Source organism: Petromyzon marinus, unplaced genomic scaffold, assembly GCF_048934315.1.
Source record: "Petromyzon marinus isolate PM22_M1 ecotype Great Lakes invasive population unplaced genomic scaffold, UKy_Petmar_22M1.pri1.0 PM_G_Scaffold_41, whole genome shotgun sequence".
Classification (NCBI taxonomy): domain Eukaryota; kingdom Metazoa; phylum Chordata; class Hyperoartia; order Petromyzontiformes; family Petromyzontidae; genus Petromyzon; species Petromyzon marinus.
In genome coordinates this window covers 1,768,442-1,779,726 of record NW_027422993.1, presented here as the reverse complement: position 1 = coordinate 1,779,726, position 11,285 = coordinate 1,768,442, and the positions used below count along the sequence as shown (strand labels likewise).

The 11,285-nt window shown below is 48.5% G+C and overlaps 1 pseudogene; it reads left to right on the top strand.

The window, feature by feature from the left end:
* The first annotated feature begins 1,311 nt into the window (after positions 1-1,311).
* LOC142917104 (putative RNA-binding protein 46 pseudogene) lies at positions 1,312-10,741 on the top strand (annotated as a pseudogene).
* Positions 10,742-11,285: the final 544 nt, after the last annotated feature.

The following is an 11,285-nucleotide window of genomic DNA, read 5'->3' as shown; positions in this document are numbered from 1 at the left end:
TACACCAAGCTCTTAGGGCTAATGGTTACTCCGACTATACAATCCGCAAAGCTATCACTCAAACCATGAAGAAGAACCCTCTTGAGGAGCCTTTCAAAACCATCACTTTACCCTACATTGCTGGGATCACAAAAAAGATCTCCAAAATCTTGAATAAACACAAGATCCAGGTCCGTTTCAACACATTACATAAAATCCGTGATCTGGTTCCGTCTGTAAAAGATGTGATTCCGGACATACAATACCCTGGTGTCTACAAACTAAGTTGCCTCTGTGGTAGTAGTTACATTGGAGAAACCAAACGCCATATCTCGGACCGCATTCGTGAACATAAAGCAGACCTTAAACACGGTAGGACCAACACCTCGGCCGTAGCAGATCATTGTTCTAATTCAGTAGGCTCACATGCCATTGACTTTTCCAAGACGGAGGTTCTTTGTAAGCCATCTGGCTTCCATGAGAGATTCGTTCATGAGGCTATCCACATATACAAACACAGAGACAATTTCAACCGAGAAGATGGATTCTATCTTAGCAATCATTGGAAAGATTTGATAAATCATTTCAGTTCTTGATTGATTGTTCACGCTTACAGTGCCTTTCAGACAGCATACATAAAAACAAATTTCGTCTCCCCCCTCCTCTTTTCAAAAAATAGATGGACTAGTCCTGGCAAACTGCCATCGTTGCGCGTGACGCAAACGTTATTTTTATATATATAAATAAATATGCCGTTTTCAAAATAAATTTATGCAAACCGACACACCTGATGATGACCGTTTGAGTTATGGTCGAAACGTCGTGAGAATTTTTTATTGTTTTATATATATTTTGTTATTTTGTTGTTTCTCTTCAACGTGACTTTACCGAAAAAACTAAGAATATAATTTATTCAGTTACAGAGCCGCTCATTGTGGGAGGGGCGTGTCTCTTACCCCGGAAGTGGCGTCATGTTACTTGCTTACCCGCGTGACGTCGCTAGGTAACAGGAGGCTGCCGATCCGCGCTTGCACTGAAATCCGAGGTGAGAAATTCTCATGGTGGTGGTGGTTGTGATTGTTGTTGTTTACCAAGGTAGAACCTCGCTCTCTCTCGTAGGGATGTCAGTTGAGTAGCAGCGAGCATGGGAATCGATGTCCAGGTTGGAACTTTACATCGCGGGGCCTAGCCACGCGGGGCCTTGCCTCCTGCCCTCGCCTGATTGCATTCACTTTAATTATCTCGCTTAAGTTTAATTTGTCTTCACCCGGCTGGTTACTTTGTAACTTTGTTTTATTGTAAATATTCACGCAGTTTTTATTTTCTTTTGTTAGCAGGCCAAGCCCGCTTGAGTTCCTATACCGCTCTTGTTATCAGAAGCGACCTGCCCACAACAACACAAGGTGAGGCTTTGTCAACGTGTGTGAATGTTTTGACTTAAAACTTTGGTGACTGCAGGAATTAATATTCTTGGTTCTTTCGGTAAAGTCACGTAGATAGAAAATAAAATAAAAATAACAGATAATAATTTTTCTTTTTTTTTAAATTAAGCAAAACACCCCACAACGTTTCTATGGCAACATTAATGTTGAAGATGCGAGGGCTTACAGGAATATTTATGACATTTGCCCTCTCATTGCGTGCCATGACAGTGTTGTTTGCACAGTCACACAGAGTCACTGTAAGATGTTTTTCTTGGTCGTGTTTTTGTTTTTTTGCTTGTTGTGGTTGCACCCGATTCAAGAGCCGAATGGCTCACGGGACTATAACCAAAATAAATAAAACTGAAAATCAAAAAACTGAAACCGTGTGATGAATTTTGGGAAAGTTTTTCACTGCATCTCCAAATATATATAAAAGACAAAGTTGTGATTGTATTAAGTCTATTGCATTGCAAAGTATTCTAAGTAAAAATATAAATGTTATTAAACCAATATTAGATCATAAATACATTTCTACCCGACAATATACAAATCTACATTGTGCTAATGTTTTAATTCTACTTTTATTAACTCACAAACTTTCAAATATACTGTCTAGGACACATTTTCAAAGAAATATTTTCATGTACCCAGACAATATTTGCACGTGCCCACATAAAAAAAAACTTGCAGACTGCATACGTAGCTACGACAATGCAAAGCAGCACACACAGCCATGCATTCAATAGCTTTTTACGTTTCGCGGGTTTCTCTCTAAGTTTATTCGGTTTCTATTTCAGCTTATTGGGGTTTTCTGTCTCCTAGTGAATGGGCAGTGATGAGTCTATGGGCAGTGCTGAGTCTACGGGCAGTGCTTATCAGTTCTACGGAATCTCAGCCTCGCTAAACACGTGATCGCCTATCCGCGCTACGTTTTCTGAAAGCGTCAAGATAAGGCCTCTGACGCGATCACAGGCACGCGCGCAAGTCACCCGTCCGTGGTAGTGACACGGAACGTCGGACATAAGCGACCTCCTCTTCCACCAGCGCACTAGGAAACAGTTTCGTGTGTAACCTCATCAAGACCCCTCCCCCAGACACCTACGGAGCTTTGCGCCGGTAAGTGCCGTAGTGAGGCCTGGTCCCCGGGAGTGTCGCCGGTCTCGGCTAGATTGCTCACCCGGCCCAGGGTGGCGATGTTGGCCGCCTGGGGCTCGCTGGGGAGACAAAGGCGGGCGCGCGCTCAGGCGCTTGGTCACCCCATCGTGCGCCACACGGCGGCAGCTGCTGCTGCTGGAGACTGAACAGCGGCTCGCCCCCCAAGGGTCTCGTTCCAGGGCTCGTACGGTGGGGGGGGGGCATCTCTATAGTTTGTCTTTGATGGTGGTGGTGGTGATGGTGGTGGTGTTGGTGGTGGTGATGTTGGTGGTGTTGGTGGTGATGTTGTTGGTGGTGGTGATGGTGGTGATGGTGGTGATGGTGGTGGTGGTGATGTTGGTGGTGGTGTTGTTGGTGGTGGTGGTGGTGGTGATGGTGATGGTGGTGATGTTGGTGGTGGTGATGTTGGTGGTGGTGGTGATGTTGGTGGTGGTGTTGTTGGTGGTGGTGGTGATGGTGGTGATGGTGATGGTGGTGATGGTGGTGGTGATGTTGGTGGTGATGGTGGTGGTGGTGATGGTGGTGGTGATGGTGGTGATGTTGATGGTGGTGGTGGTGATGGTGGTGGTGATGGTGGTGGTGATGATGGTGGTGGTGATGTTGGTGGTGATTGTGATTTTGGTGGTGATGTTGGTGATGGTGATGGTGGTGGTGATGTTGGTGGTGGTGGGGATGTTGGTGGTGATGTTGGTGGTGGTGATGGTGGTGGTGATGTTGGTGGTGGTGGTGTTGGTGGTGGTGATGTTGGTGGTGGTGGTGATGTTGGTGGTGATGTTGGTGGTGGTGATGTTGGTGGTGATGGTGGTGGTGGGGATGTTGGTGGTGATGTTGGTGGTGGTGATGGTGGTGGTGATGTTGGTGGTGGTGGTGATGTTGGTGGTGGTGATGGTGGTGGTGGTGATGGTGGTGGTGATGTTGGTGGTGGTGATGGTGGTGGTGATGTTGGTGGTGGTGATGGTGATGTTAGTGGTGGTGATGTTGGTGATGTTGGTGGTGGTGGTGATGGTGGTGGTGGTGATGTTGGTGATGGTGGTGGTGTTGGTGGTGATGTTGGTGTTGGTGATGGTGGTGGTGATGGTGGTGGTGATGGTGGTGGTGATGTTGGTGGTGGTGATGGTGGTGGTGATGTTGGTGGTGGTGATGGTGGTGGTGGTGATGTTGGTGGTGGTGATGGTGATGTTAGTGGTGGTGATGTTGGTGATGTTGGTGGTGGTGGTGGTGGTGTTGATGGTGGTGGTGGTGATGTTGGTGGTGTTGGTGGTGATGTTGGTGGTGGTGATGTTGGTGGTGGTGATGTTGGTGGTGATGATGTTGGTGGTGGTGATGGTGGTGGTGATGTTGGTGGTGATGGTGGTGGTGATGGTGGTGATGGTGGTGGTGGTGATGTTGGTGGTGGTCGTGATGTTGGTGGTGATGTTGGTGGTGATGGTGGTGATGTTGGTGGTCGTGGGGATGTTGGTGGTGGTGGTGGTGGTGATGATGGTGGTGGTGATGTTGGTGGTGGTGATGTTGGTGGTGTTGGTGATGTTGTTGGTGGTGGTGTTGTTGGTGGTGGTGATGTTGGTGGTGGTGATGTTGGTGGTGGTGGTGGTGATGGTGGTGATGGTGGTGATGTTGGTGGTGGTGATGTTGGTGGTGGTGGTGATGTTGGTGGTGGTGGGGATGTTGGTGGTGATGTTGGTGGTCGTGGTGGTGTTGGTGGTGGTGATGTTGGTGGTGGTGGTGATGTTGGTGGTGGTGGTGGTGATGTTGGTGGTGGTGATGGTGGTGGTGGTGATGTTGGTGGTGATGTTAGTGGTGGTAATGTTGGTGGTGGTAATGTTGGTGGTGGTGATGTTGGTGGTGGTGGTGATGTTGGTGGTGGTGGTGGTGGTGATGGTGATGGTATTGGTGGTGGTGATGATGTTGGTGGTGATGTTGATGGTGGTGGTGATGTTGGTGGTGGTGATGTTGGTGGTGGTGGTGATGTTGGTGGTGGTGGTGATGTTGGTGGTGGTGATGTTGGTGGTGATGTTGGTGGTGGTGGTGATGTTGGTGGTGATGTTGGTGGTGGTGATGTTGGTGGTGATGTTGGTGGTGGTGATGGTGATGTTGGTGGTGCTGGTGATGTTGGTGGTGGTGGTGATGTTGGTGGTGGTGATGTTGGTGGTGGTGATGTTGGTGGTGGTGATGTTGGTGCTGATGGTGATGTTGGTGGTGGTGGTGGTGATGGTGATGTTGGTGGTGATGGTGGTGGTGGTGATGTTGGTGGTGGTGATGGTGGTGGTGGTGATGGTGATGGTGGTGATGTTGGTGGTGGTGGTGATGTTGGTGGTGGTGGTGATGTTGGTGGTGGCGATGGTGGTGGTGATGTTGGTGGTGGTGGTGATGTTGGTGGTGATGATGTTGATGGTGGTGATGTTGGTGGTGGTGATGTTGGTGGTGGTGATGTTGGTGGTGGTGATGTTGGTGGTGGTGGTGATGTGGTGGTGGTGATGTTGGTGGTGGTGATGTTGGTGGTGGTGGTGATGGTGATGTTGGTGGTGATGTTGGTGGTGGTGATGTTGGTGGTGGTGATGTTGGCGGTGGTGGAGATGTTGGTGGTGGTGATGTTGGTGGTGATGTTGGTGGTGATGATGGCGGTGGTGGTGATGATGTTGGTGGTGGTGGTGATGTTGATGTTGGTGGTGGTGGTGGGGATGTCGGGTGGGACAGAACAGGGCAAGGTTCCTATGTAATTGGCCACTGATGTTATCCATTGTGGGAGTTAAACTCAGGTGGATGGGGTCATGGCTCAGTGTTCTAACCACTGCACCGCTGCTTCATCCACGTTACAGACTTGAGTCTCAGCAGCTGCTGAAGAGGCCCACTGAGCTTAGTGCAGCTCTGTTGCAAAGACGACCGCAGCCCAAGGCCGCCGCCAGTTGCAGGACATTGCAAGGTGTAGAGATGCGCCTACTGACAAGAGCAAAAACAACTTACTTCCACGAAATAGTTTAAACGTTACATTTTGATTTAAAGCTTTCGTGACTGCAGTAATTCATATTCTCAGCTCTTTCAGGTAAAGTCACATTGAAGAGAAACAATAAAATAATAACATATATATAAAACATATAGGAATAGGTTTTACCCTTTTAACTGACACAAAAACTGACACCTTTATTCAAGGCATCATGTTTGCAATAACCACAACACAAGCAGTCAAAATGCAAACAAAAAAGACAACTCTGATAATAATATGCACTGTCCTTGAATTTTGGCGTCTTCTGGTCCAACACCAGTGGAGACTGGGCTCTAAGAAAAGCCGTCTCGGGTGTGGACCAATCAAATTCAAGGACAGTGCCAATATTATTATCAGAGTTGTCTTTTTTGTTTGCATTTTGACTGCTTGTGTTGTGGTTATTGCAAACATGATGCCTTGAATAAAGGTGTCAGTTTTTGTGCCAGTTAAAAGGGTAAAACCTATTCCTATATCTTGTTACTGGCAAAGGAGGTCTCATAATATTTATAAAACAATATTATTTTATTGTTTCTCCTTCAACGTGACTTTAGCGAAAGAGCTAAGAATATAGTTTAAACGTTGTTCTCAAGGCTGTGTGATGCACCGAGTCGGAGTGTGACTCTTCCAGTCCGAGTGGCAGCCAGAGGAACGCAGAACGCGCCCGAGAGTCCAACCCAGGGTTGGGCAGATTTCTTGACTCACGGTGCCACCAATGGGTTCTAAAATTTGACAAGAGGGTGCCGGGCCAGGAACAGACGGACGGAGCGTTCATTTGCAAGGCAATTTTAACAAATTGCATGAACATGAACGACACAAAAACGTGTCGTAACGTGACTGATCAAACATCACGAAAACGTCTGAGGCCTGCGCCCAAAACAATTACCGCACTCCCGGTCAAAGTGCGCCGTCTAATCTGGGAAACGGGGGCATTACAGGAGAAAGGTAAAATTTAATTTAACAACAAAAACAATAATAATATTTGGACAAGTTCGGCAGGCCGGATTAAAAAGCCCAACGGGCCGTCCTTTGCCCACGTCTGGCCCAACCCGTGTAGAGACGGCGCTACGGGATCGCTTCGTGACGCAGGAGTGAAGTGTAACGTGGCCCTTGCAGTACCGAGAGCGACTGACAAGGGGGGTGCCCTTCACCCCGCAGCGGATAGACCACGGCTGAGACTGATGACGGACCGGTTGAGGGTCACGGCGTTCCTCTGAGGCCGAATGAATCAGCCTCGCCCCCCTCCGCTGCACTCCGGGCTCTCACGTGATGTATCCTGTACACAAATCGAACGTCTCTGAATATGGATTCAACTGTCGCCGGTTCCAACGTGCAAGCCTCATCTCCCCTCTTACACCAGGCACCGCCTCTGTGCGCTCTGCGCCGCAGGAGCCGAAGGTTTCTGATCGAAGCAGCGAGTTGACCTTCTCCTTGTGTAGAGGTCAACCCTCGGTTCGTCTTTTGCTTCGCCTTCTCCTCTTGCTGCCTCCAAGATCTGGAACTTACTTCCCTCAACCATCTGTCCACGTCCAAGCTAAATACATTTCCTCCTCTTCTCTGCCTATGGCCGTCTCTCTCTTAAAATACCGGACAAATATCACGCCTCGTTGTTACCGGTTAGGTGCACGCGTCTGTTGTGGTATAGCGTCGTGAGATTCGGTTGCATGTAGATGCTCTCTAAATTAAAAATCGTGTTAACTTATTCTGTACAAGCTACACCACTGTCGTCATGTATAATTATCACACACACACACCATTCACGCTATTCGCCACCGCAGAGTTAATCGTGTAGGCAATGTCACAACAGTAGTGCAGCTACCGACCTACTCACCTACAAAGAGTGCAATATAGCTAGGAGCTGATATGATTAGTCGATTATGTGAATTGACTTATAACTTTTGTGTGCATGTATGTTGTTGAACTTCTTTCACGCTGTACGGTAGTTAACCGTGCCAATCAGAGATGTGGGGGAAGGACGAAAGACTAAACACAAAGCAGTTACATTTTGATTTAAAGCTTTCGTGACTGCAGAAATTCATATTCTTAGCTCTTTCGGTAAAGTCACGTTGAAGGGAAACAATAAAGTAATAAAATATATATAAAACAATAAAAATCATGATGACCGTTTGTGTTATGGTCGAAACGTCGTGAGAATTTTTATTGTGTTTTATATATTTTATTATTTTATTGTTTCCCTTCAACATGACTTTACCGAAAGAGCTTAGAACACAAAAAGCAGTTCTAAAGAAATGAGTTTTAAATCTAGATGTGAATGTGCATAGCTCCAGTGGCTTCCTAATATAGTAATAAAAAGTATTCCAGGCGGCTGCAGAAACACACCTGACAGCGTGCGACACCGTGACCGTCTTTGTTCGGTGGCTGAGCCAAAAGGCACTGCGAGGATGACCGCAGTTTGCGTGAAGGTTCCTTAACCAGAGGAACGCGTGGTCAGTAACTCGGGTGGATTAAAAAACAGCGACCGTTTCAGCGTCACGCTTCCCGAAGGTAGGAAACCCCCTACAAGCCACGCCCAGCATGATACAACTGATTATGCCGCGCCCATAACCTCCCATCCAGTGGCACATATGCGGACACATTTTAAAAAAAAACTAATTATTTTCCAATTTGTCGAGTAATGAAACCGATATATTTGGTTGAGTGATCGACGACTTGAGAAATATGATGATATCCCAGCTCTAATTATAACTGCGGTTATTTAAGAGATGGTCAAATCAAAATTCATCACCATAATTCATGACACATTTATAAATTCATATATATAAAATATTTTACTTAATTAAAACCATGCGATATAATTTATTTCGTTATTGAGCTGCGTGAATTGTAAAACATGCACTCCATTGATTTAAAATATCCATTTAAAAATTGTATCCTTTTAGCAACTTGATCAAAACCTATTTGCGATTTGGCATCTTCATGAGATCAAAGATGAATCGGCCCACTCTGAAACACAAGCAAAATGAATATCTGAATATGAATGGCGTGACCAAATAAAACATATGCTGGATCGTTTTGGTGAACGCTACACTAACAACAATAATCATTTCTATACAACGTCTGGCTCGCGTGATTACTCTGTGTGGTTCATAAGGTGGGGGGCGTGTGCTGCTTTGATGATGGCAATTCAACCCCAGACCCACCACCCTCCCCAACAACTCGCTCCAACCATTCTGCGGTCATGATTTGGGACTGTGCTTCCATTTGCAAGTAAACTCACATTTCAACAATGAGGGTTTGAAAGCATTAAGCATTAGCTCTGTCTGCATGTCTGCTCTGTTGTAAAGATGATCCAATATGAACACAATTGTAGTACAACAGCTCTGTTGCTGTTAGGGACCTAACAATGTTGAAAACTGGCCAAAATTGATTAAATGGCCCACTCATGGTCCAGAGCAGAACTCGGTACCACCTAAGGTAGCAAAACTTAAGTCGTACCCATTTATTTGGATGGAAAATGAAAGTAAATTACTTGATAGTCTCACTTATTGCATTTGTTTATCACTGGCCACGTAGAGAAATTGAAACTGCTCAATTTAGGCCACCTCACGTGGTACCGACAAAGGAGACATCTCATGGGCTATGAAAAAATATGAATAGGTTGTATCCTTTCTGGCAATAAAACAGATCTTAAGATTCATTGAAGAAGGTTTCTGTTTGGTGTTTGAACATCTAAACACCCGGTTTATTGCCAAAAAAGGATCAAATCTATTCTTATTTTGTCATACTTTGATACCGGCAAAACGGTCTAATTTTGAAGCGTCTCATGGACTATTGGATGGGGAGAAAAAAAACGGCGCTAAAAGTCAGTGCCGACCTCTCCTGTCGTGCCCAGTGATGTCATCACGGGCGAAGTTCACCGCGCGAAGTCAAACGCCGCTCGAAACGCAAACTCATCGCTCGGTGAACATTTCCGAGGACAAACAAACGCATGCCGGGAACCGTGTGAGTTTGTGTTTCTTGTTTCCTCTGCGCAATGTGGGGGAGGGCTTCATCGAGCAGTGGATTGACAAAAGCGCTGTATGCATACTGCACAGGCTACGCTAACGACACATTTAGGCCCATGGACAGAACAAACGCGTCTCTCTTTCTCCATCCGTCTCCACTCTCTCTCTCTTCCTCTCTTCACTGCTGGCCTGTAGGTTTGGGCCGAGCGAGTTCCTGCCGGGGATTTGGCTTTTCAGGAGCTGATTCCCCCCGTGGCTTTGTCGGCACGAGGCGACCGCGCGGAGTGTCAAGGGCTCCACCGGGCCCCAAGGCGCTGCCCCAGCACCACCGTAGTAGCCAAACCATCGGTGCTCGGCATGGCCTGCATGAAGGTCCTGCTGGACCTCATGTTGCGCACGGGGTACAGCATCGTCCAGGAGAGCAGACAGAGGAAGTTCGGACCGCCGCCCGACTGGCAGGGGCCCCCTCCCGCCCATGGCTGCGAGGTGTTTCTGGGGGGGATCCCGCGCGACCTCTACGAGGATGAGCTGGTGCCCGTGCTGGAGATGGTGGGGAAGCTCTACCAGCTCCGCCTCATGATGGATTATAGCGGAGAGACCCGCGGCTATGCGTTCGCTACCTACGCGACGCTCGCCCAAGCCACGGATGCCGTCAAGAAACTCAACAAATTCGAGATCCGTCCCGGACGCCGCATTGGAGTCCACTTCAGCGTGGACAATCGCCACCTCTTCATTGGGGCGCTGCCAAAGGACAAGAAGCGAGCGGAGGTGATGATGGCGATGAGCGGTGCGACGGAGGGCGTGGTGGACGTCACGATGAGCGTCTGTTACCGGGACAAAACCCTCAACCGAGGCTACGCGTTCATCGAGTACCGGAGCCATCATGCGGCCGCCATGGCCCGGCGGAAGCTCCTTCGAATCAACTTGCAGCTATGGGGCCGGACCATCAAGGTGGACTGGGCGTGGCCAGAGGCGTGGCTAGGCCCCGCCTCCGGCCACGCCCTCTCGTGAAACCTTGGAGCAGGTTACACGAGAGGGCGTGGCCAGAGGCGTGGCTAGGCCCCGCCTCCGGCCACGCCCTCTCGTGGAACCTTTTGAGCAGGTTACCGGAGTAACTCGGCTAGCCCCACCTGTTGCCTTTGCCCCAAATGCGCCTCCTTCCCTGATTGGTTGTTACCTCTGTGGCTGTACCTGTTAAGCCCTTGCCAGGCCAGCAGGTGTCACCCTGTCATGTCAGCAGGTGTCACCCTGTCATGTCAGCAGGTGTCACCCTGTGATGTCAGCAGGTGTCACCCTGTGATGTCAGCAGGTGTCACCCTGTGATGTCAGCAGGTGTCACCCTGTGATGTCAGCAGGTGTCACCCTGTCATGCAAGCAGGTGTCACCCTGTGATGTCAGCAGGTGTCACCCTGTGATGTCAGCAGGTGTCACCCTGTGATGTCAGCAGGTGTCACCCTGTGATGTCAGCAGGTGTTATCCCTTGTCATGTCAGCAGGTGTCACCCTGTGATGTCAGCAGGTGTCACCCTGTCATGTCACCAGGTGTTACCCTGTGATGTCAGCAGGTGTCACCCTGTGATGTCAGCAGGTGTCACCCTGTGATGTCAGCAGGTGTCACCCTGTGATGTCAGCAGGTGTCACCCTGTGATGTCAGCAGGTGTTACCCCATGTCATGTCAGCAGGTGTCACCCTGTCATGTCAGCAGGTGTCACCCTGTCATGTCAGCAGGTGTCACCCTGTGATGTCAGCAGGTGTCACCCTGTGATGTCAGCAGGTGTTACCCCAT